General features: G+C 41.9%; 1 protein-coding gene across 4 annotated transcripts in view; it reads right to left on the minus strand.

Annotated features, from left to right (window-relative positions):
• LOC145357408 (talin-1) overlaps positions 1 to 18,293 on the minus strand; it is a 251,244-nt gene extending 232,951 nt beyond the window's left edge. For 3 of the 4 annotated variants that reach the window (XM_080211034.1, XM_080210857.1, XM_080210947.1), the window contains exon 1: positions 18,176 to 18,292. The gene's annotated coding sequence lies outside the window, so the exon portion shown is untranslated. Of the gene's footprint in view, positions 1 to 18,175 lie in introns of all 4 variants that reach the window. The other variant, XM_080210771.1, reaches the window with a different exon arrangement.
• Positions 18,294 to 26,568: the final 8,275 nt, after the last annotated feature.

The raw sequence follows: 26,568 nt of genomic DNA on the forward strand, positions 1-26,568 counted from the left end.
TTATCATATTTGTAAAGCACCTTTAACATGAATCTGTTTCTTATTTACCTACAAAAATTTGACTGGCAGAAGTGTGAAGAGCGCTATAAAGCATTCCCATCATAGCACTGGGGTTAACAACTTTAGTTCTTAGCCAGCACTCATTTTCTCAAAGCTATAGGGAACAAGGTGCTAGGATAGCACTTGGAGAATCCACTATTGATGCATCTAATATCCAACTGGACATGCAGAAATTTTCCCAAGTATCGGAAAGACCAACACCATCGTGTAGGGTTCCAGCCACAAACTCTTCCTCATTCTCAACTTTCCCTGGAGAGAATACTTATTCGTTCATGAGATATGGGCACCACTGGCTAGGCTAACATTTGTTATCTGTCCATAAATGCCCTTGCGATGGAGGTGGTGAGCTGCCTTCATGAACCGCTGAAGCCACGTGGTGTAGGTACACCCACAGTGCTATTAAGGGTTTTGACCCAGCAACAATGAAGGACAGCAATACAGTTCCAGGACAGGATGCTGAAGGTGGTGATAGTGAAGTTGTTGAATGTCTTGTTGAAGTTGAACAAGACACTGGTATGGCCACACTTAGAATACTGTGTATAGTTCTGGTCACCCTATTATAGAAAGAATATTATTAAACCAGAAAGAGTGCAGAAAAAATTTACTAGGATGCTATCGGGATTTGATAGTTTAAGTTATAAGGAGAGGCTGGATAGACTGGAACTTTTTTCTCTGGAGCACAGAAGGCTGAGGGGTGATCTTATAGAGGTCGATAAAATAATGAGGGGCATACATCAGTTAGATAGGCAAGATCTTTTTCCAAAGATAGGCAAGTCTAAAACAAGAGGATATAGGTTCAAGGTAAAAAGGGGAGATACAAAAGGGTCCAGAGGGGCAATTTTTTCCAGAGGGTGGAACAAGCTGCCAGAGGCAGGTACAACTTTGTATTTTATAAAGCATTTAGACAGTTACATGGGTAAAATGAATATAGAGGGGTATGGGCTAAATGCAGACAATTTAGACTAGCTTAGTGGTTAAAATGGGCAGCATGGACAAATTGGCCGAAGGGCCAGTTTCCATGCTGTAAACCTCTACAACTCTTATGTCCCCATGCATCTGCTGCATTGTTTTTCTGAGTGGTGTAGGTGTTCTGTATGGTACCTACTGCTGGCACTCTGCGTTAGTGATGGAGGAAGTGAACATTTAAGGTAATGGATGCAATACCAATTAAGTGGACTACTTTGCCCTGGATGGTGATGATATTCTGGTGCTGTTGGAGCTGCACCCATCCTGACAGGTGGAGAGTCTTCTATCACACTCCAGACTTGTTTACTGACTCCTGAAAACTTGCCCACAATCTGTAAGACACAAGTTATCTGCTGCAGAGTTCCCAGCCTTTAACCTACTTTCATAGCTACAATATTCATGTGGATATTCCAGTTAGGTTTCTAGTCAACTAGGGTGCTTATAGTGGGGCATTTAGCAATGGTACTGCCACTGAATGTCAAGTGGAGACGGTTAGATTCTCTCTTGTTGGAGATGATCATTGCTTGGCATTTGCATGGCATGAATGTTACTTGCCATTTATCAGTCCAAGCCTGAATATGTCCAGATCTTGTTTGCAGCCATGGATTCCTTTTTGACTCCCAAGATGATCTGCTGCCTACAACTCAGTCCTATATCTATGATATCTGTGGCTCATATCAACTTCTGTTCATACGCTTATTCAGGCGCATTACCACTAGGCTTGACAATTGCAATGCAGCTCTGAACTCATCCAAAGCTCTGCCAACTCCTGGTCACCCATCGCTCCTTAACTTAATGAGGTCCTGCTGGACTGGGAGCTAGTTTTTAAATTCTCATTTTCATATTTTTCCATTGTCTTAGACCACCCTACCTCTAACCTCTTCTAGCCATACAATCTTCAGATAACTCTGCAACTCCAATTATGCCGTCTTGCAGATTTCCTGTTTCAATTGTTCTACAATTGGTGGCTCTAGCTTCAGCTGCCAGGCCTTTAGAATTCTCTGCCTTTCTACCTTTTTCTCCTCTCCCAAGATGTTCCTTAAACCCACCATTTGACCAAGCACTTGATTATCTGTTCTAATATCTTATGTGGCTCAAAATCTGTATGTTAACATTCCAAGGCAGTTCAGAGAAATGTTATGATACTATATAAATGGAAGTTGTTGTTGCATAGAGCCAAAGTCCAACTGAATAATGGGATTCCGTTCCAAAAAGGGCACTGAATCAGTGCTTTTAAAAGAAAATCCAATCCTCAAACTGCTGAAGTGGGAAGTTTAGTTTAAATTGTCTGGACTTTTTTTTTAGGGTAATGGTCGTCACTGGAAGTAATCCAGAGGCCCGCATTAATAAGTGATTCATTGATTTACCCTGATGTGTTAGAAAATGGAACGAGACATATTTGCCACATCTTTTAGGAAAAAGATAAAAGAAATTGAAGCAGAGGAAGATACATAGGTATGGGGAGACAGGCGAGCAGCAGGGATTAGTTTGGATTGTACAGCCAAAAGGCAGCACAGATACAATAACCACCTTGTGAGCTGTAAGTTAATACAATTCTACGCAGCACTGAACGTCAGCCTGTACAGCCATACTCAAGGGCTTCATAACAGTGGAAACTAAAATTTAGAAATGAGTTCTAGAAGTGGCAGTTTGCACAGCAGATTTAAGTGGCTTAGGCAACAGTGCTTAAAGGAGTGACTCTTGTTTTCACACCTTTGAAACTTGCACATTAAGAGTTGTGGGCAACAAGCAACTTGTGGTTATCAATGCAAAAATATACTAACTGGAACAGAATAACACTAGAAAAATTGCTAAACTAATATTACAATTGCACTAACACTGCAAGGCACCAACATTTTTTAGACAAAGCAAGAACTTAGTTTCTAATTGAGCAAGAAAATATTACATTGTACATGTTAACATCTAAATAGCACATAGCAAAAACACATAGCAAAAAGCAGCTTTAATACAATTGCTTGGAAGTCAGCCATAGTGTAAAATTGCAGCACGGATTTGATAACTAAAGATAACTCATTCAGTAGATTCAAATGCAAATTCATGTGAATTGTGCACCCGGATTAAGTTAAGAGGATTTACAAAAAAAATTGCTGTCCACTGAAAGGCCTGCACTGATATCCATGTTAATCATTTAATTTAGTCATCAAACTGTGACACTACAACAAATAGCAGTCACTGAAGTGTTACACTGCTGGCTGGCTGGAAGCTATCCAACATAAAAACACTAACAGTTGATCAACAATTTTGCTACAAATTGCTAAAGACACAGCAAGCCCCGCATCTGCCAATGCGCGAGGCAATTTAGCAAGCAGTTAACTTGAAACGGGTTACTGAAAATGAAATGAAGAAACTGCACTAACAGTTAAATTTGTAAAGCAAAGGGCTCTTTATTACAATAAGATGCTTATGGCCACCACATTAATGTTTATTTTCACATCTGATTTTAACACCACACCAAAAACATGCACCCAAAAAGGAGACAAAGCCAGGGAGAGGGGAACAGCAGAATAAAGAACGACAACACTGCTCTCTTGGAACAAGATTCTAATCCCAAAAGTGTTAAGTGGCTCTTGGATTTGAAGCATTCTTTCTCTTTTCCATCTTCACGAATGCTCACAACTCCCAAGAAAATGCTTTGCTGACCTTCTATTGGAATATGGGAGGGCAAGTCACTTCTGCTTGGTATTGATTAGTCACTGGTATGGGAAGCGTTATGGGTGAGGAATTACGGGTCTAAAGCTTTGTCCGACCTTCAACGGAACAGAATGGGTTAAGACAATGTTACCGAGTTCTCCCGCGCTGCAAAAAAAATTTGCATTTACAGTCCAATTATATCTCAGAGGTTAATCAAAATAATTAATGGAATAGGAAAAGTATTTTAACTTAGGCAGGCAAATAAGCCAGTTACTTTGTACATAGCAAGATCCCACAAAAAAAGGCACAAGTTAGACATGTTTTTTCAAAATCCCAGGGGCATGGGTTGAGGGAACAAGGTTGTAAATTGCTCTTTCACTTCAAATTTCATCTAAACTGCCAGAAGCGGAAGGGATCTGGTTTCATGTCTCATGTGAAGGATGGCATTTCTGACAATACAGCATTTCCTCAGGCTACACTACAGGGTCAGCCTGGACTACGTGCGCAATCATCTGACTTTTTTCCCTGATTTCCAAAAATATACTCGAGTAAAATTTGTAAAACCTCATTTACATGACCATTCAACATTAACATTACAAAGTGCAAAACAACTCAGTTTCTTTCCAAAGGGTTTTTCATAGTTTCCAGCCCAAGTGTACTATAGCAAAGAGGCCTTAGACAGTGGCCTTTCATTTAGAATAGTGTGTTCCCAACAGGAGCAAACCAACGGCTAAGAAATCTAGTTTAGACATCTTGCTTGTGATAATGACAATCTTGTCTTTTAAAAAAAGTTCTGATATACTTTTAAAAATGACAACAATATAAAATCCTACTGTAAAACATCATAAGACAGTGTAAATCAAACAGACTGAGTCAGAATTTAGTACTTCCAATCTAACATTTTAAAACCCATAGTTATTCTGGTCAAAGTTCACCAATTGCACGAAGGGTTAACAATTCATTAAAAGTGCCCTTGTAAAGAAGTAATCTCCCGACTTTAGAACTATGAACAGTCCTGGTGTTGTATATGCTCAATAGGCTTATTATTCATTGCTAGAAGTAGCGAGGACAGGCAGAAAAATCCTTACTCGAGACATATAAAAAAATGCCCTTGTATCAGACAACATTTCACAAGTTGGGAGACTGTGCAAATTCAAGAACAAAGAGAGTGTTGTTGCCATACAGACTTGCTGCTCACCAGGCAAATGTAAATGAGCATTTTGCCACCAGAAACAGTAATTATAATTGCATCGAGGCATATTTGATTAGAATTTTGAATGATTGCGTACACAATTGATGTAGAGTAAAATTACCTTGATCTACTGTATCAAATTAAAAATCTAAAAATTAAAGTACCTAAAAACACAAGTTTAATTTACAAAATTACATACACTATTTCTATATATTTTAATAATGAATGTCCATTCTATATGAAAGCACTTGTTTGTAAAAGCCACATACATAAAAAGCTTTGGGTGCTGGAATTTGGTTTGTTCAGTTAAACAGCAAAAGCAGAAGCATGGAGTTCTTCCTCTTTCTTTAAGGTCAAAATAAAAATGTTGAGACATTGAATTTATTCTATAACCCAAGACTGGTTACATATGCTTCAGTTTTCCCCTTTGCAGCCTGGTCCTTTGCTCGTCAATCATCACTCCTCATTCCAGGTCTCCCACAGCCAGGGGCACAATGTTAACCTGCTGGATTTTTTTTTAAAATGCATTTAAATTAGATTAGCGAGGAAAGCTCTTTTCACCGAGTCTGCCTTGCTCTTGTTAAGAGTGTTTACTTAACACCACTAACAGCAGCCAGACACATCCAGTGGAACCACATCTGCTCCAAATGCAGTGTTTCTACCATGATGTCATGTCACCACATGCAAACCTTTCCGAGAAATATATGGCAATGTCATGACATCACAACTCCACAGATGTCCACTGGCAAATTTTCTACCAGTCCCGCATGTGCGTGGGGTGTTAAGCCTCCAGCATAGCTAGTTCACAGGAAGCCTGGTTGCACATTAAAAGACTGAATGCAAGTTAGTTCACTCTCCTGAAGCACAGGCTGCAACGCATACAGAACTTCAAAACTGCTTCATAAATGACCTTATGCAATATATGAGCATGCCATGAATCCAAATGGAGTACATTCAGTTTTGTCACCTAAAATTTCATTAAAGCATAATGTTGGAATACAATGTCTGGTATATCCACTTAAACTGAAAAACACTGCAGCACAGTTAGGGCCTGTCCTTGCAAAGACCATTTCCAAAGCATGTGTCTTTTGTATGTCATCTCGAAATGGCACAGTATTAGTTCCACATACGTAACTGGCAGAGGTAAAACTGAAAAATCTCAAGGAATGAATTAAAAGTTCACACTAGCCTTTTGGCAGGTTAACAGTTAAGGGCTTTTTTCTAAATTGGTCTCAGTATGCTAACGTTGTATTGTGATAACAATCATGTGGAGCTATGGTGCTGCTTAAAGATATTATGGAAATTTACTGAAATACATAAAGCTTATTTGAATGAAAATGACTTGCCCCATTTCCAATGTCAATTCCTGCACAGCAAACCTTCAATATGTTGTTTCCTGCCAAATTTCACCCCTTCCCAATTACAGCCATTATGTTTATAGGAGGCGATAGCAACTCTCCTGCAAAGTGCCCAAATTGTCATGCTTTATGTGCAACTTCAAGCCACAAACACTTAGAAACTGATAAAAATAAATGCCAGAATCCAAGCCTCTCCTCGCACAAATTGCTGGCGCAGTTGCCCAATACAGTGATCAGGCATAGAAATCCTGACAGATTACTATGGCTTTAATATAACCTCATAACTCAACCAGGATTGGTTAACCTCGTGAACTCCAACACTCCACCAGAGATCAAATACCACTTCTATAAGGAGGTTGACCCTGCTATTAGCACAACCCATGAGCCAGGACATCATTACCTACTGGAGTATTTCAATACAAGACTGGGTGGGGCCCATGAGGCCTGACCCTCCTGAATGATGGCTTGGGAAGATAAATCAGAATGGATAGACAAGTTGGGCTTTGTGTTACTAACACCTTCTTTCAGAAGGAAAGATGTCTGGAGACATCCAAGATCAGGGCTTTGGCACCAGTTGAATCTGACCAGCACCAGATATGAATATCTGAACAGCATTTCCAACACACATAACTACCACAGGACTGATTGTGGGGCAGGTCAATCTCTTGATGTGTATCAGGGCTAGGATGCATCCCTTGAAGTTTTTTTTTATTCAAAGTGTAATATTGTCCCTGTATCAATGTGAACCATACTGCCAACCCAGATAAAAACCAACAGATCCCCGACTTGAACTGAGTCAGCATTCTACAGCATTCCCACAGAGGCAAAATGGAACATACTTCAAGACCCCATCTAGAGCACCACAAATACAAAAAAAAAACTTATTTGAATGAAAATGATTTGCCCACTTCCAATGTCAATTCCTGCACAGCAAACCTTTAATTCGTTGTTCTCTGCCAAATTTCACCCCTTCACAACTACAGCCATTATGTTTCTAGGGACGATAGCAACTCTCCTGCAAAGTGCAAGAACAAGAACAGAACAATACTGACCAGTTCAAGGCTAAAATCAGTGATAGAAATTGTTTCTGAAACCAAGTGACCCACACTCATTAATTACTCAAGAGGTGCAGGCAAGACGACACTGCACACACTAAGAGCAACTAAAAGTGGAGCCCAACAGATGGTGTGTCAATAACCACTGGCAACAGCTTTGCCAAAAGATGAATATGCCCTTTGAGGGTATGGAAGAGGCATGTCTGAAGTAAGAAAAAATGTCAACACATCCATCAGAAAACAAAATGATCTAACTGAAAAGAGTGAGGTTAGCATCATTTACAATAAAAAGATGGGTGGACCACCAACTGGAGTTGTGCTCCAGAGAGAACACTATCACTGAGGAAGCTCTCGACATCATCAAAAGCCCTGAACTGACAGAGCTGGATATAGAACACAGCGGAAGAGCTGAGCAAAGCTATTGATCTGCCTGTGTGGGCAAAGTTCCAAGTGCTGATGCTATAGTGCCTGAATTCATCAAGCCCAGGAAAGCCACACACCTGCAGCATCTGCACAAATTTCCCTAGAGGGAAGGAGCAGTGCCCCAGGATATGTAGGCTGCAAAGACTCTGCCTCAATACAAGGGCGACCAAGGCAATTGCAACAACATCAAGACATCTCCCTGGCAGTATCATGAAAAAGTATTTGCTAAAGTTGCCCTTGTCAGATTACTGATCTTGGTTAAATGCAACTATCTTAAATCTTAGTGTGGCTTCAGAACTGAAAGACAAACAAATTACATGATCTTCTCATACTTGCAACTACAACAGAAATGTCATGATCTACGATACAGCTAAATTGATGCCATCATTGATCTCGGCAGAGCAATCAACCAGGTGAGCAGAAGCAGTCTGTTTAAGCCACTGGAGAAAGCTGGCTGCCCAACAAAGCTACTCGATATGTCTTTTGTCCATGACAACATAGAAATGTAGAAGATAGGAGGAAGCCATTTGGCCCTTCAAGCCTGCTCCACCATTCATCATAATCATGGCTGATCATCCAACTCAATAACCTAATCCTGCTTTCTTCCCCGTTACCTTTGATCCCATTCATCCTAAAGTGCTATGTCCAGCCGCCTCTTGAATACATAGAACGTTACAGCACAGTACAGGTCCTTCGGCCCGTGATGTTGCGCCGACATGTATACAATACATTGAATGTATTCAATGTTTTGGCAACTACCTCCTGTGATAATGGATTACACAGGCTCACCGCTCTTTGGGTGGCGGCACAGTAGTTAGCACTGCTGCTTCACAGCTCCAGGGTCCTGGGTTCGATTCTCAGCTCGGGTCACTGTCTGTGTGGGGTTTGCACATTCTCCTTGTGTCTGCGTGGGTTTCCTCCCACAGTCCAAAGATGTGCGGGTTAGGTTGATTGGCCATGCTAAGAAATTGCCCCTTAGTGTCCAGGGATGCATAGGTTAGAGGGATTAGTGGGTATAATATGTAAGGATACGGGGGTAGGGCCTGGGTGGGATAGTGTTCGGTGCAGACTCGATGGGCTGAAGGGCCTCTTTCTGCACTGTAGGGTTCTAAATGTCTCCTCACCTCTATCTTAAATGGTCTACCCTGCATCCTCAGGCTGTGTCCCCTGGTTCTGAACTCCCCCACCATCAGGAACATACTTCCTACATCTATCCTGTCTAGTCCTGTTAGACTTTTGTAAGTCTTTACAAGATTCCCCGCCCGCCCCCCCTTCATTCATCTGAACTCCAGCAAAAACAATCCTAACCTTGTCAATCTCTCCTCATACATCAGCCCTGCCATCCCTGGAATCAGCTGAGTAAAGCTTTGTTGCACTCCCTTGAGAGCAGGAACATCCTTCCTCAGGAAAGGAGATTTAAACTGCACACAATACTCAAGGTGTGGCCTCACCAAGGCCCTGTATAGCTGCAACAACACATCCCTGCTCCTGTACTCGAAACCTCTCGCAATAAAAGCCAACATGCCATTTGCCTTCTTTACTATCTGCTGCACCTACATGCTTACCTTCAGCAACTGGTGCATAAGGACACCCAGGTCTCACTGCTCTCCCCTCTTTAATTTACAGCCATTCTGGTAGTTATCTGCCTTCTTATTTTTGCTTTCAAAGTGAATAATCTCACATTTATCCAAATTACACTACATCTGCCATTGATTTGCTCAGTCACGCAACCTGAAGGATCTTTGCATCCTCTTCACAGTTCACCCTCCCACCCAACTTGGTATCATCTGCAAACTTTGAGCTCTTACATTTTGTTCCCTCATCCAAATCATTAATGTATTATGAATAACTGGGTTCCCAGCACCGATCCCTTTGGCATTCCATTAGTTACTGCCTGCCAATTTGAAAAGGACGCATGAATTCCTACCCTTTTCCCCTCTGCCGACCAGTTTTCCATCCATCTCAAAACACTTCCCCCAAACCCACGTGCTTGACGTGGTGGGTAAAGTCCGCAGTCAGGACCCTTTGAGGTGTGCACTGGTCTCAAAATTGTGTTCTGGCACTTAGATTCTTTGGTATATTCCTCACTGACAGAAAGCTGCTCTGCTTTGATCACCTGAGGTCAAAGACAAGGTGAGCAAAATACTCCAAGCTGCGCTACACTGACACACTAACATTCATACCAGAGAATTCCAGCAGCAGCTAATGGCCTAACGCTCTCACACCTGTAAGAGTAGGTTTTTTTTTAAATATATTCATTCTTAGGATGTGGACATTGTTGGCTCAGCCAGCATTTAGTATCCATCTCAAATTGGCCTTGAGGATATGGTGGTGAGCGATCTTCTTGAACTGCTGCAGTCCATTTGGTGTAGATACCACAGAATTCCTAGCCTGCTCATGTAGCCACAGTATTTATATGACTAATCAAGTTTCGTTTCTGGGCAATGGCAACCCTCAGGACGTTGATAATGGGGGTTTCAGCAATGTTAATACCATTGAATGACAAGGGGAAATGGTTAGATTTTCATTTGTAGGAGATGATCATTGTCTCACAATTGTGTGAAGTAAACATTAGTTCACTTGACAGCCCAAGCCTGGATATCGTCCAGGTCTTTCTGCACTTGGAGACGGACTGCTTCAGTATCTGAGAAATCATGAATGATGAACATTGTACCTTGAACACCTCCACTTCTGACCTTATAATGGAAGGAAGGTCACTGAATACGCACCTGAAGATGGTTGGGCCTAGGACACTTACTTGAGGAGCCCCTGCAATGATTGACCTCCAACAATTATAACCATCTTCCTTTGTGCTGAGTATGATTCCAAACAGAATTTTCCCTGATTCCCACTGACTCAAGTTTTTCTAGGGCTCCTTGATGCCACGCTTGGTTAAATATAGCCTTGACGTCAAGGGCAATGACTCTCACCTCGCGAGTTCAGCTCTTTTGTCCATGATTGAATTAAGTCTGATTACAGCTTTGCCAATATGCAATATCTTTCAAGGGAATGCAAAAGGCACATATGAAGGGATTAAAAAAAGCAACTGATCTATCAGCAAATAAAATGGCTCCAATGGAAACAAAGGCTGGGGAGCTGAGTGATCCTGGCAAAACCCAAACTGATCATCAGTGAGCAGGTTATTGCTAAGCAATACCTGATTGCTAAGATATATTCAAAGAACTTCTATACATTCAACTGGCCACTGGGTCATGACCACCTGGAGATCCACACCTTTGCATGCAAGAGAGATGTGAAGATGGAGGACATTGACACTGATAACTGGGACTTATGGCCATGACCTCTGAAGCCAACTGTGTGGAAGGACAATCAAAGAAGTGAACAGGAATGTAAAGCTCATCTGGCTGAAAGAGGGACAAGAGAAACACAGGTCTGTAATAATGCACCTCCTCAGCCCACTGTCCTCCTGTGCAACAAGCTTGCCATAGACTGGCATGCCAGAGAGGGCTCCTGAGCAACACAGGCAATGCTTAACACAGAACTGACCATGAGAAAACCAATGAGATGGAAAGCTGCCGCCAAGTACATGTTAGAAGTCCTTTCTATAATGAAATACACAAGAATACACTTAGTAATATAACTATGGTCTAACTGATGCCTTGTACAAATTAAATTTTAATCTGTGCCAACATACATAAAATACTGGGATCTTTATGACATTATCTACCAGTACTTGCACTCAGGGAAGTGCTCAGTCTCTCTTCATCAACATCCTTCTGTTTTTACATTATGTAGATAATCCTAGCTCTTACCTTCCTGTTCAGAGTGCATTACCTCACACTTGAATTGCATCTGCTACCTGTCAGCCCATTCCATCAATCTGTCTGTGTCTTCCTGCAGCCTTTGTCTCCAATACTATTTTTGAGTCATTAGCTAATTTGGACTCAGGGAGAAGAGAGAAATAAATTCAAAACTGGTTCAAAAAAATAGTACAAGGACTAGTTGTCAGAGCAGTTAGAAGCAGATGTGGAGTTGCTTAGGGTTTGCTTTTGGGCATTCTGATAGAAGGAAGAATAGGGTAAGTAGAGTATGGATTTGAATGACAGCAAGTGAGTGATGTATGTGCTGCATAAACATCCTGATTATACTCTGACTGTTAGCTCAATGCTATGAAAGAGCAAACTAACATGGGGGCAATGGGATGGCAAGTTGGACACAAGTTCATAGAACATTCAAAGCAACACTTCAAATTGATGTAGCATTTAGAAACTATGAAGAATTTGAAGCTCTCTTTCAAGCTATAAAAGTTAAAGGCAAAGGTAATCATATACTGCATAGACCCTTAGGTCTGGAGCTTTTTAAAATTCATTCATTCTGGGGGTAGCTGGCTAGGCCACCGTTTACTCCCATGAGAAGGTAGCGATGAGCTGCCATCACGAACTACTGCAGTCCATATGGTGTAAATACACTCAGTGCTGTTTAGGGAGGGAGTTCCAGGATTTTAACGACGCTAAAAGAATGGCAAATATTTCCAAGTCAGGATGATGATCCACTTTCAGAATTTCTAGATGGTGGTGATCCCACTTGTCTGTACCGCGCACCCCGCACCCCCCCACCCCGTCCTTCCTATAATGGTCAGGGATTTGGAAGGTGTGCCTAAGGAAACCAGATGCGTTCATGTCATGCATCTTGCAGACAGTACACACTGCTACATGGGTGGAGAGAGTAAATATGTTTGTGGATGGGGTGCCAGTCAAAAGGGCTGCTGAATATTGTCCAATCATAAAATCCATATAGGTGCAGGAGGCATTGATTTTGAACAGTAGGCTGGAGAGGCTTCCTCATACAGGATTTAAGGCTGTTAAATTGCCTTTCAGGATCAGTGGTTAAGGCAGAAACTATGTCAACATTCAAGATTAGATTGAATATTTTAATGACAGACAGGGTTGAACAGATGTGAACTGGGTGTAATATTATTTGCTCACAAGAAGAATAAACAAGAGGCTGATTGATCCAAACGGCCCATTTCTGTGAAGTATCTTTTTGTATTTCTACGTTATATGTTTTAAAAATTCTTGCCTAGGACGTAGATGGCATTGGTTATGCCAGCATTTATTGCCCATCCTTAATTTCCTCGAGAAGAAGTACACTATCTTCTTGAACTGAAGTCCACGTGGTTAGGTACACCCAGTGCTGTGAGGGAGGGATTTCCAGAATTTTGACCAAGCGACAGTGAAGGAATGGCAATGTATTTCCAAGTGAGGATGGTGAGTGACTTGGAGGGGAACCTACTGGTGATGGTGTTGCTGCCATGTATCTGCTGCCCTTGACCCTCGAGAGTTTGGAAGCTGCTGTTGAAGGAATCTTTGAGAGTTGCTGCAGTCTATCTTGTAAATGATAGAAGCTGCTGCCTTTCTGTAGCAAGAAAGTATTGAATACTTTGTGAAAATCCATAAGTATCTACTGCATTGCAGAAGGTCAGGGGACATGGAGTTGGGGGTAGGGTGTTAGCGTGGATAGAGGATTGGTTGTCAAATAGGAGGCAGAGAGTGGGGGTCAATGGGTGCTATTCGGATTGGCGGTTGGTGACTAGTGGGGTGCCCCAGGGGTCGGTGCTGGGGCCTCAGCTATTTACCATTTATATAGATGATCTGGAGGAGGGAACCGAGTGCAGGGTGTCGAAATTTGCTGATGACACCAAGATTGGGGGAACGGCAAATTGTGCGGAGGGTGGGGAGAGTCTACAGAAGGATCTAGATAGGCTGGGCGAATGGGCCAGGAAATGGCAAATGGAATTTAATGTTGGCAAGTGTGAGGTGGTCCACTTTGGTAGGAATAATGGTAGGAAGGACTATTACTTACGTGGCGAAAAACTGCAGCAGGCGACGGTGCAGAGGGACCTCGGGGTCCTTGTGCATGAATCGCAAAAACCCAGCTTGCAGGTGCAGCAGGTGGTCAGGAAGGCGAATGGGATGCTGGCCTTCATAGCGAGGGGGATTGAATATAAAAGTAGGGAGGCCTTGCTGCAGCTGTATAGGGCATTGGTGAGGCCGCAGCTGGAGTACTGTGTGCAGTTTTGGGCGCCGCACCTGCGCAAGGATATTTTGGCCCTGGAGGGAGTGCAGAGGAGGTTTACTAGGCTGATACCGGAGTTGAGGGGATTGAGCTATGAGGAGAGGCTGAATAAACTAGGCTTGTACTCGTTAGAGTTTAGAAGAATGAGGGGAGATCTCATTGAGACGTATAAGATGATGAATGGGATGGATAGGATAGAGGTGGAGAGACTCTTCCCGCTCAAAAAAGACAGTAGGACTAGGGGGCACAGCCTCAAGATAAAGGGGAGGCGGTTTAGAACGGAGTTGAGGAGGAACTTCTTCACTCAAAGGGTGGTGAATCTCTGGAATTCTCTGCCCGTTGAAGTGGTGGAGGCTGCCTCGCTAAATATTTTTAAGAAGCGGGTTGATGGGTTTTTGATAAGAGAAGGGATTAAGGGTTATGGGGAGAGGGCGGGAAAGTGGAACTGAGCCACGACAGATCAGCCATGATCTTATTGAATGGCGGGGCAGGCTCGAAGGGCTAGATGGCCTACTCCTGCTCCTATTTCTTATGTTCTTATGTTCTTATTCCCTTTCAGTTCTATAAAAAGCTAATACTTTTTTCAAAGAATTTCCTTCCACCCATCCTCAATAGGCTCATGCATATTTAAAATTTTAATTTTATTTCTCCAAATACCACATCACCACTTTAAAAATTTTTCCTCGAAGTTATTCAAATTGGTTGAGACACACAACAGTGACCAAACTGCAACTTGTATGTCAGCTTATGGACCCTGAGCACTCCTGATTGAGGTCAGTTTAGCTCAGTTGGCTGGACAGCTGGTTCGTGATGCAGAGCAACACCAATAGCATGGGTTCAATTCACCTATCGGCTGAGGTTATTCATGAAGGGCTTGCTTTCTCAACCTTGCCCCACACCTGAGGTGTGGTTGATCCTCAGGTTAAATCACCAGTCACCAAATCAACATCACCTTTTGAGGGGAAGAGCACCCACCCTGTTGTAGGTGCAAACATCTCATTGCATCAACTCTCAGGAGAAATAAGTTTTCATGATTAATTTTAGAATAAGCTCTCAAATTGCTGACTCTTTCAGGCAATCATGCAAGCTCCAGGAGACCACAATGCATTATTAATGCACAAGCAGATGCTTCTGGGAAGTGGACTCAGTCCTTGGCTGGAATCCTCTCTCGGGCTCCTGTTCAGGACCTCCTCATCATCGGGTGTCCTCTAAAGAATTATGTTCCTTCAGTCAGGTCTGTTCTCAGCAAGGCTCTCCCAGGCACTGACATCTATATTACACCTTTGAAACGCTTCCCTTGTCCTCTTGCTTGGAAACCTTTCTTGAGCTCGGAGAAAATGATTTGCTTTGGCAGTTGGACATCTACACGTCTAGCCCAGTGGAGTTGGTTTCAGGTGATCACGACCTCAATCTTGGTGCTCTTGGCTCTTTCAAGGATGCTGATGTTGGTATACATGTCCTCCCAGCTGTTGTGAAGAATCCATTTCAAAAAGCGTTGACAATACCCCTCAAAGTCCTTGAGGTAACCTCTTGGGAGGATGATCACCTTGTACATGAGGATCTTCATGTCAGAACAAACATCACGGTCAAAGACTCTCGTCCTTAGGCATATGAAGGCAGCACTCGCAAATTGGGTACAATGTTGAATCTCCACGCCAATGTTAGCCTTAGAATGAGAGGTGGCTCCACAGGGAGGGGAAACGTTCCACGCTTGGGAGAATTTTTCCATTGTTCTTTACGGAAGGAGAGACTGCATCTTGCCTTGGGGCAGCTTAGTAAAGGACTTGAGTCTTGAGATTGAGACCAGTGTGTTACCATGCAGGTATCAAACATGACTTGGATATTTTCTTAAGTGTGGAGATGGTGACATTCTGAAGCTCTGTGAGCAATGTCAGTGTCATTGCTGCTTGGATTGCCACCTTGTTGTGAAGAGGCTTGAAATGTTCCATTCATCCCAATAGCAATGCCATTGGGGTCTTAAACATCTGGCAGGGTTACCTATGACAGTAAAGTTGGAGGGGAGGAACCAGACAAAGTGCAAGCCTTCCTTGTACTTCCTCTATGATTCCGCAACCCAATGTTGTTAACTATATACATTTAAAACAACATTGACCATAACATGCTAACATTTGGATAATCTGACTTGCTCATCGACCAACTCAAATACAATTTTTCCAAGCTTTACCATGCTACCAGTACGTAATGGGATCAAACTTGCGATGTCAATCTTCGTTTCAAGTCATCTGCAGCTGCAATCTGTTATACTGCTTGTGAGTTAAGTGGAAGAAGATGGAAAAGTGTGTCACTGCAACTCAAGTATTCAGAATCACAATACAACTCAGGAAAGAAAAGGCTATGCAAATTAACTAATTTGCATTCATTACCAAATGTGTAACAGACTAGCGTGGACATGTTACATTCATTCAACAAAGGCAGTAGAAAAATGTACAAAATTAAAATTTCATTATAACTGTCCATGCTAGATTCAAATCCACATCTAAAAAGGCAAAATGAGTTTTCTATCTGCTGCGCCACCCAAGTTCTCATTCAACTATGTCATTAACTGTCATTTTCAAAGTAATCCATTCCCACAATTGCAGCATAGATTGACTGCTAAAACTGTGTGCAAAGCAAATCTTGTCAGACTGTACATGTAAAAATAAATATGAACTGTTAATATCACTTCTCAAACCTATACAATAACTTTGACTAAAGCCCAAAGCTCAACTTAAAAGTATTTATCATTATACAAGTTTACATAGCCACACTTCTACTATCACAGGCCCATATTTACCTTCACATCAAGCTTTCCAACGATAATTTTACAAGAGTAATTTCAAGCAGGATACACCACCATTGGATCACCCCAGCACATAGCTGGCTCAAGGAGAATGTTGTCAAAGAGTTGGGAATGTTTCCAGCTGCCCAACTTTCTAGCCAGGAGTTGTTGCGTAGATACGAAATTAAACATCGAGGGGGACACGGTGGTTAGCATTGCTGCCTCATAGTGCCAGGAACCCGTGTTCAATTTCGGCCTCGAAGTCACTGTCTGCATGGAGTTTGCACATCCTCCCCATGTCTGCATAGGTTTCCTCAGGGTGCTCCAGTTTCCTCCCACAGTCCAAAGAGGGGCAGTTTAGGTTGATTCGCCATGCTAAATTGACCCTGGTATCAGGGTAAATATGTGGGGTTACAAGAATAGGGTCTGGGTGGGATTGTGGTCAGTGCAGACTTGATGGGCTGAATGACCTCCTCCTGCACTGTAGGGATTCTATTCTATGATTATAGAAAGACACGCAGAAGAATGAGAGTGTTGGCTATGCTCCTATCCACACCAGAAAAATCCTTCCTTTTTTAGTCATCTTGGTATAACGTGCACAGAGAAAACATTTAAAATAAAAAGGTCACATTATATATTTTTTGAGTAAGAGCACTAACATGTTACAAACAGTGTGGATAAATGGAAAAACGTAGCATTAGGGAAGATGTTCCAAAACAATTATTCATTTAGAACATAAACGATTCTATTTTTCCTCCATCAACAACATTAAACTAGGCCACTTATTTAAAACATATGATAGCTGACATTTGCAGAGACACATAAAAACAGAAAGGGGGTGTTAATTCCAGTGTCAAAAAGTCTTGAGCCCTAGACACACGTCAGGAAAAAAAACAAGAACTAGATGTTGGTCTGGAGGGGAGCAGCCTGTTAAACATTAGATTTTTTTTTAAACCATTTCTGACAGAATATACAGTTTAGTTCTTGGAAAGAAAGGCGACGGCGGACGTTGTAAGGTCTCCTCGCAGTTACAAAATCTCCAGCACGCCCTTCAATTTAATCCATTTTGTAAAATCGTCCTTCAAAAAAACTCAGCCCGCAGGCTACAAAGAACAGGAAGAGATATATGTCATCAAACCTGATAACTGGCAATAAGCCCCCACAGGCCCCAACAAAGAATCCAACAACAGATACAAATTTGTTACACTTTTTGCTCCAAAAAGAATCAAACACAATGTATCCGGGGAGAAAAACAGGAGAGAAACTTCTGAAGGGAATGTTTTTTCTTCCCTTTCAACAGGAACCGGTCTGCCTCACTTGCAGCCACTCGGGGGCTTTCCGGGTGTGACGGCTGTTGAAGTTGAAGCAACGCCGGGGAGTTGATGACAGCAAAGTAACGGCTAGAGAGGAGTTGGGGGGGTTTGCTCCGGCCACCCCCACACTCCTCCCTCCTCCAACCCCGTGGACAACGCAACGAATAAAAAGTACCCACCCAGCGCAGCCGCTAAAAGTCAACGCGACCCACAGCCAGCGCTCCGCACTGCCGGACGAACGGCGGGCACTGCGCCCAAACTTCCCCCTCAGCCCCTGTCCCGTCCCGATCCTCTCCGGTCACTGCATTTCAGACACAGCGAGCTGCGGCTGGCTGACTCACCCCCTCTCTGTCTCGGTGTGTCGGTGTGTCCCGGGGCTGCTCCAAGTTTCTGCACTAGTCTCTCCTCACTCACAGCTCATGCCGCTGCTACTGCTGCTGCCCAGAGGCTGAGGAGAGAAGAAAGGAAGCAGAGCCGCCGAGGCTGAGACCGCACTCGCTCCACCCATCCCGTCTGACCTCATCGCCTGGGCGGGACCCCAGCCCAGCTCCCATTGTGACGTCGGGGCGGGATGTTCCAGCCGGCTGATTTGTGAATGGGGCACTCTTCCCCAGCCCTGAGTGGGGAGATGCAGTCTGTCCACTGGTAAATTATGATGGGGAGATGCCGGCGTTGGACTGGGGTAAACACAGTAAGAAGTCTCAACACCAGGTTAAAGTTCAACAGGTTTATTTGGTAGCAAAAGCCACTAGCTTTTGGAGCGCTGTTCCTTCGTCAGGTGAGTGGGAGTTCTGTTCACAAACAGAGCATGTAAAGACACATGTTTATATCTTTATATGCCCTGTTTATGAACAGAACTTCCATTCACCCAGTGAAGGAGCAGCGCTCCGAAAGTTAGTGACTTTTGCTGCCAACTAAACCTGTTGGACTTTAACCTGGTGTTGTGAGACTTCTTACTGCATTGGTAAATTATTCAGTGCATGGTCTTTGACTTGCTCTTTCTGTGTCAGCTCACCTTACAATATTGTCACCTGGACTGCAAAATCCAGGCTCAGTTTGCACCACCATGATAACTTTTCTTTTGCAATGAATTGATTTGATTTATTATTGTCACATCTATTGGGCTACAGTGAAAAGTATTGTTTCTTGCACACTTTACAGACAAAACAGACTGTTCATTGAGTACATAGAGAAGAAGAAAAGGAGAGAGTGTGGAATATAGTGTTACAATCACAGATAGGGTGAAGCAACTGGCACAAGCTGCATTGCTTATCCTGCAGGATAAACATATTACGGCACAGCAGCATGGACTAGGTGGCCAAAGGGCTTTTTTCTGTGCTGTATTGTTCAATGACTCTATGATAATAGAACATAGAAACGTAGAAAACTATAGCACAATACAGGCTCTTCGGCCCACAAAGTTGTGCCGCACATGTCCCTACCGTAGCGATTACTAGCTTACCTATAACCCACATAATACAGTGACAGATTCTTCCATGGGTGACGTCGAAGCTAAGATCATTGCATTTCTTTTTTTTTGAACTTTAAAGAATTGGCAATCGCAGGGTAATAATTTTGCACACTGTCAAATACAATTTATATTATATATTGTCATGAAAGATATCATGAATAATGGTACGACAGCTAGGATGCCGCAGTTATTCTGATATTTCTCAACACTGATAATTTATTTGCTCCATAATTTTAAAAGGCAAGGATAATCTAGGCCTAAATCTTTGCTGGTTTTATTCTGGATGAACTGCATCATTTTCTATGCAAAAGAATTTCCAAAAGGATTTAGCGTGTAAAACACCATTTAATCCAACTATCCAACCAAACTGATTGTTTGATGCTGAGAACTTTGAATACCAGTGAAAAAAGGGTTCTTTCTTATGAGATGATAACAACCTTTAAAAATAGCTTGGGTGTTGTCATGTCTTGTCATGTTGGGTATAGAAGCATAGAAATTATAATACTGGGTGTTAAAAATCCAAGTTGTGAATTCAAATCTCACCACAACAATTGGAAAATGTTAACATTTATTTCATGAAATCAATCATAGAATCCCTACAGTACAGAAGATAGCCATTTGATCCATTAAGACAAGCACCGACACAATCCCACCCAGGCCCTATCCCCATAACCCCATGTATTTAACCTACTAGTCCCCCTGACATTAAGGGGAAATTCAGCATTGACAATCAACCTAACTGGCACCTCTTTTGGATTGTGGGAGGAAATTGGAGCACCCAGAGAAAACCCACACCGACACATGAAAAACCTGGAATAAAAGCTATCCTCAGTCAAGGTGACCACAAAACTAGCAGATTGTGATAAAACCCCAACTCGTGCACTAATTTCCTTTAGTGCCAGCTGTCATTCGTTCACTGTCACTAGCTCAAAACACTGGAACTCCCTGTCTAAAGGAACTCCCTCTCTAAAGGAACAGAGATGCGTTATTGCAATTACAGAGAAACTTGATGAGGCCATGCCTAGAGTATTGTGTGCAGTTTTGGTCTCCTTTTCTGAGGAAGGACATCCTTGCTCTCGAGGGAGTGCAGCAAAGGTTTACCAGGATGATTCCGAGGATAGTGGGACTGATGTATGTGGAGAGATTGACTAGGTTAGGATTGTTTTCGCTGGAATGAGGGGGGATCTCACAGAAACTTATAAAATTCTAACAAGTCTAAATAGGATAGATGCAGGGAAGATATTTCTGATGGTGGGGGAATCCAGAATCAGGGGTCACAGTCTGAGGATACAGGATAGACCATTTAGGACAGAGGTGATGAGACATTTCTTCACCCAGAGAGTGGCGAGCCTGTGGAATTCATTACAACAGAAAATAGTTGATGCCAAAACACTGAATGCGTTCAAAACACGGCTGGACATAGCACTTGGGACAAATGGGAGGAAAGGTTATGGGGAAAAGCAGGATTAGGCTATTTATTGAGTTGGATGATGAGCGATGACCTGAATCTCAAATGGCCTCCTCCTGCTCCTATCTTCTATGTTTGTATTTAGATTTGAAGTCCATGTGAAGGAGCGATAACACCAGCATGTGCCTAAAGCAGCAGAAAGACATCTAATAACAGCAAATCCAGTATCTGATAATACAAGTAATTTACTGTGCAGGGATTACTGATGTTAAATATCATTTAATACTGGACCAAGTTTGAAAGAAGGAGACAGCATGAGAATGAAGAGTATTCAAAGCAGCTGATACAAAGGATTGGATCATATTCATACATCTACCTTTACGAAATGAATAATGAACCAATGGGTTGTGTTACATTGAACATACATTCATACCCATATGTGTGTGATTTGCCTAGATTATGTACTTCTCAGTCATTTTCAAATGAACAGTTATTTAGTTCCAGGAAGTTCTTGTAACCATTTTGGTGGATATATAAGGAGATTTAACATTTTGAAAATGATTTAATCTGTTTGGAAGTTGTAAGATATAAAGGATAGAGGAGCATAGCTCCCTCTATTGTAAAAACACAACAGGGGAACAAAAGTACTGTGCAAAGCTTGTGAATAAAGCTTACCACTCATAGTATTTTTACATCGTTTACTCCTAAGAGGCTGGCCAGAAGAAACTAACTGTAATTATATCTTATTGCTGTGTGTTGGTTCATGCTTTAATAAATATTACATTAAATTAATTTGCTTAATTATTTGAACTTAAAACATCTGATGTTGTGATGGTTTAACAATTGGGAGAAAGATTGTATGAGACCATAAAACAATTCCAGCAGTTAAAATAATTGATGAAAAATTGTTTGTTTTGATATCCCAGGCATGTTATCAAAGGTTTATTTAGAAATATTCTTCAAGACACAGAGATTGATTATTTGTCCATCAGTGTAACCCAAAAATACACAAATCAAAACATCTAGGGAAAAAGTTTAAAAGGCCACAAAATGTAACAATGATAACAAAACACAAAGCAATGATAGGGTTTAAGACAGGGAACAAGAGCTTATTCTGTTAAGAAATAGGATTCAGTGTTGTACAATTTAGAAATCCATCAATGTAATCTTGTGGGAAGTTGATGCGTAGACTGGATACACAGATGACCAGCTCTGACCTAACAATTATTTCTTTAACTATTTAACTGATCAATTCACGGCCTCATTAACTGCAGCAACCTTTAATGTTATATCCCATGAATTTCCATTCTCACTAATGTATGGCAGACCAAGGAAATGGAAATTTGATTTGATTTATTATTTGATTTTATTTGATTTATTATTGTCACATGTATTAGAATATAGTGAAAAATATTGTTTCTTGCACGCTATACACTCAATGCATACCGTGGAGAAGGAAACGAGAGAGTGCAGAACGTGGTGTTACAGTCATAGCTAGGGTGTAGAGAAAGCTCAACTTAATGTAAGATGGGTCCATTTGAAAGTCTGATGGCAGGAGTGAAGAAGCCATTCTTTCGTACATGACCCTAGACCTTTGTATCTTTTTCCCGACGGAAGAAGGTGGAAGAGAGAATGTCCAGGGTGCGTGGGATCCTTAATTATGCTGGCTGCTTTGCGAGGCAGCAGGAAATGTAGACAGAGTCAATGGATGGGAGGCTGGTTTGCATGATGGATTGGGCTACATTCATGACGTTTTGTAGTTTCTTGCAGTCTTGGGCAGAGCTGGTGCCATATCAAGCTGTGATATGACTAGAAAGAATGCTTTCTATGGTGCAAAAATTGGTGAGAGTCGTAGCTGACATGCCAAATTTTCTTAATCATCTGAGAAAATAGAGGCGTTGGTGGGCTTTCTTAATTATAGTATCGGCATCGGGGGATCAGGACAGGTTGTTGGTGATCTGGACCCTTTCTACTTCGTCCACATTGATGTGATGCATATATAAATGCTTTGATACATTACACAGTGAATGGACATGAGTGCCACTGGAAAATCTGAATTCCTTGCCTATCACTTGTTAGTAAGAAAGTCATGGCGTCTTAGGGAGGAATTTTCCCATCCCATTGGCCATGGGAATCGTGGGGACTTTTGAAATCCAGTGCTTTGATCCAATTAAGGACTGGTAACGTTTTGTTTAAAGCAGACAAAGTTTGCAACCCCAGGTACCTGCTAGGGAAACAAAACCACAGAATTCCACAGTTTTGAGTAAACAAATATAAACTTTCATATGCACAATCTGAAAAGTAAAACAATCTACCGTAACTATCTTAAACACTAACATTCAGAACTAACAGGAGGTCATAGAGTCATAGAAACAGGCCCTTTGGCCCAGCTTGTCCATGCTACTCCCTTTTTAAATCACTAAGCTAGTGGTTTGGCCCATATCCCTCTATACCCATCGTACACATGTAACTGTTTAACTGCTTTTTAAAAGACAAAATTGTACCTGCCTCTACTACTATCTCTGGCAGCTTGTTCCAGACACTCACCACCTTCTGTATGAAAATATTGCCCTTCTGGATCCTTTTGTATCACTCCCCTCTCACCTTAAATATATGACCTTTAGTTTTAGACTCCCCTACTTTTGGGAAAAGATATTGACTATCTAGCTGATCTGTGCCCCTCATTATTTTATAGACTCCAAGATCACCCCTAAGTGTTCTACCCTCCAGAGAAAAAGTCCCAATCTATCCAGCCTCTTCTTATAACTCAAACCATCACGTCCCGAGAGCATCTGAGTAAATCCTTTCTGCACTTTTTCATTAATATCCTTTCTATAATAGGGTGACCAGGACTGCACACAGTATTCCAAGTGTGGCCTTACCAATGTCTTGAACAACTTCAACAAGATGTCCCAACTCCTGTATCCAATGTTCTGAACAATCAAGCCAAGAATGTGGAATGTCTTCTTCATCATTCTGTCCATCTGTGACTCCACTTTCAATGAGCTATGAACCTGTATCCCTAGATCTCTTTGTTCTATAACTCTCCCCAACCCCTACCATTAACTGAGTAAGCCCTGCCCTGGTTTGATCTACCAAAATGTATCACCTCACATTTATCTAAATTACTCTCCATTTGCCATTCGTGAGCCCACTGGCCCAAGTGATCAAGATCCCTTTGCAATCCAAGATAACCTTCTTCACTGTCCACAATGCCACCAATCTTGGTGTTATCTGCAAACTTACTAATCATGCCTCCTAAATTCTCATCTCATTTTTCAAAAACCCAATCAGATGTCAGTAACCATTGTGAATCACAAAACCTCTGGCTCCTTCATGAAGGATTTCAACTTTTCATATTTGAAGATTTAGGTTCTGAATTCCCTCAAAAACTGCTCTGGCTCGGACTGCCTCAACGGCTCCTCACAGTTCAACCTCTCCTCCTAAGACTGGGTTTCACAGGATTTACAAATCTGTACCGCAGCCTCTAATTACCAGCACACTTCCAACATTTTTGAAAATCAGTAGGTTCACTCAGCGGACACTGTCCCTGGATTTCTGGGAACATCAGTCTCCTGGCTGCACCAAGTTACAAATGGCTCCAAGTGCTTTTTTGAAGTCTTATCTACCTCCAGTGTGGAACCAGTGACCTTTCATCACCTTCTCAGCTCCCTAGGACTTCTTCTGCACACTAACTGCATGGAAACACTGCCAGGGGGTCTCTGTGGGCTGTAAACTACACAAGGTCCAAACTGTAACCAAACAACTTTCCCAGAGAAAAAACACAGATAAATTGAAACCACATCATCTTTTTAATCTGCACATCTCTCAATGATGCCACAGTCTGTCAGAGTTCATTGGGTGCACTTAAACAAGTTTAGCTCTAACTCCCAAAATAAAAAAACTCTGGCACTTTTTCGCATCTTTGTAGACATCTGTCTCCAGTTCTCCAACTAAATGCACCTGCTGTTTTATGGTGCATATCTGTATGGGTATCTTTAAGTGGACAAAATGCACAGTGCAATTTCCAATATACTACAGATAGGATTTCCTGATAGCACCACCGTTGGCCATTGATGTGGGTGGGATGGTAAAATTTGGAGAGTGGCCATAGTGAATTGAAAATTTCCTTGTGCATTTCATTCACTTAAAGCTACCCATACAGGCATGTACCAGCAGAGGGAGTCAAGGAGGAGAATAAAGGAATCCACATTTTAATAGCACATGCAACAGTTCTGCTTCTTACTGAATCTCACTATTTCTTTCCAAGAACATCAAAGTGGTGATATACAATCCTGTAGTTACTTCTGAAGGATAATACCTTGCCCAGTTTGAATCACTAACTTGGCCCTTAATCTATTGCATTCAGCATAGTGTCATGATGGAGAGCATCCTCATTGTGAAGATGTGACTCAGACAAATTAGCTAGTGAAAGAAAGTATAAAGACTTGATTTATATAGCACTAAATGTTCCAAAGATATACTGCAAACAAAATACATTTTGAATTATAGCCACTGTTATGAAGTAGGAAATAAGGCAGCCAATTTGTAGGCAGCAAGCTCCCACAAACAGCAATCAGTTTTCGTGATGTTGATTGAGGAATAAACATTGACCAGGACACCAGTGGTAATGCTGCTACATATGTATGAATTCAGAACAAGAGTAGGTCATTCGGCCCCTCAAACCTGCTCCACCATTCAACAAGGTCATGGCTCATTTGAATGTAACTTCAACCCCACATTCCTGCTTACCTCTGATAATCTTTCACATCTTTGTTAATCACAAATCTATCTAGCTCAACCTTAAAAATATTCAAAGACTCTGCTTCCACTGTCTTTTGTGAAAGAGAGTTCCAGAGCACCACAAGCCTCTGAGAGATGAAACTTCTCCTTGTCTCCATCTTAAATGAGCAAACCTAATTCTTAAACAGTGACCTCAAGTTCTAGATTCCCTGACAACAGGAAACATTCTCTTCGCATCCACTGTGTCAACACCTTTCAGGATTTTAAAGGTTTCAATTTAATCACCTCTTACTATTCTAAACTCTACTGGGTACAAACCTTTCTGCACAAGACAGTCTGGCTATCCCTGGTATTAGTCTGATAAAACTTTTCCGAACTGCTTCTAATGTGTTTATATCTTCTCTTAAATAAGGAGACCAATACTGTAAACAAGACTCCAAATGTGGTCTCACTAATGCCTTGTACAACTGATGGCAAGGATTTGGACTTGGGTAAGCACAGTAAGAAGTCTCACAACGTTAGGTTAAAGTCCAACAGGTTTATTTGGTAGCACAAGCTTTCAGAGCATTGCTCCTTCTTCAGGCGAGTGAAGTCTTGTGGTCACAAACAGGGCATACCTTGACACAGACTCAATTTTAAAGATAATGGCTGGAATGTGAGTCTTTACATGTAATCAAGTCTTTACAGGTACAGACAATGCAAGTGGAGAGAAGGTTAAGCACAGGTTAAAGAGATGTGGATTGTCTCAAGCCAGGACAGTTAGTGAGATTTTGCAAGCCCAGGCAAGTCATGGGGGTTACAGATAGGGTGACATGACTCTGTCCTCATGTGTGCGGAACTTGGCTATCAGTTTTTACTTGGGGATTCTACATTGTCATGTGTCGTGAAAGCCACCCTTGGAGAACACTTATCCGAAGATCAGAGCTGAATACCCTTGACTGCTGAAGTATTCCCCGACAGGAAGAGAACACCCTTGCCTACAAAATCTCAAAACTGTCCTGGCTTGAGACAATTCACACCTCTTTAATCTGTGCTTAACCCTCTCTCCACTCGCATTGTCTAAGACTTGATTATCTATAAGGCTTCGCATTCCAATCATTATCTTGTAAATT

The sequence above is a fragment of the Carcharhinus amblyrhynchos genome, chromosome 1 (assembly GCF_965287045.1).
Source record: "Carcharhinus amblyrhynchos chromosome 1, sCarAmb.v2.hapA, whole genome shotgun sequence".
Classification (NCBI taxonomy): Eukaryota; Metazoa; Chordata; class Chondrichthyes; order Carcharhiniformes; family Carcharhinidae; genus Carcharhinus; species Carcharhinus amblyrhynchos.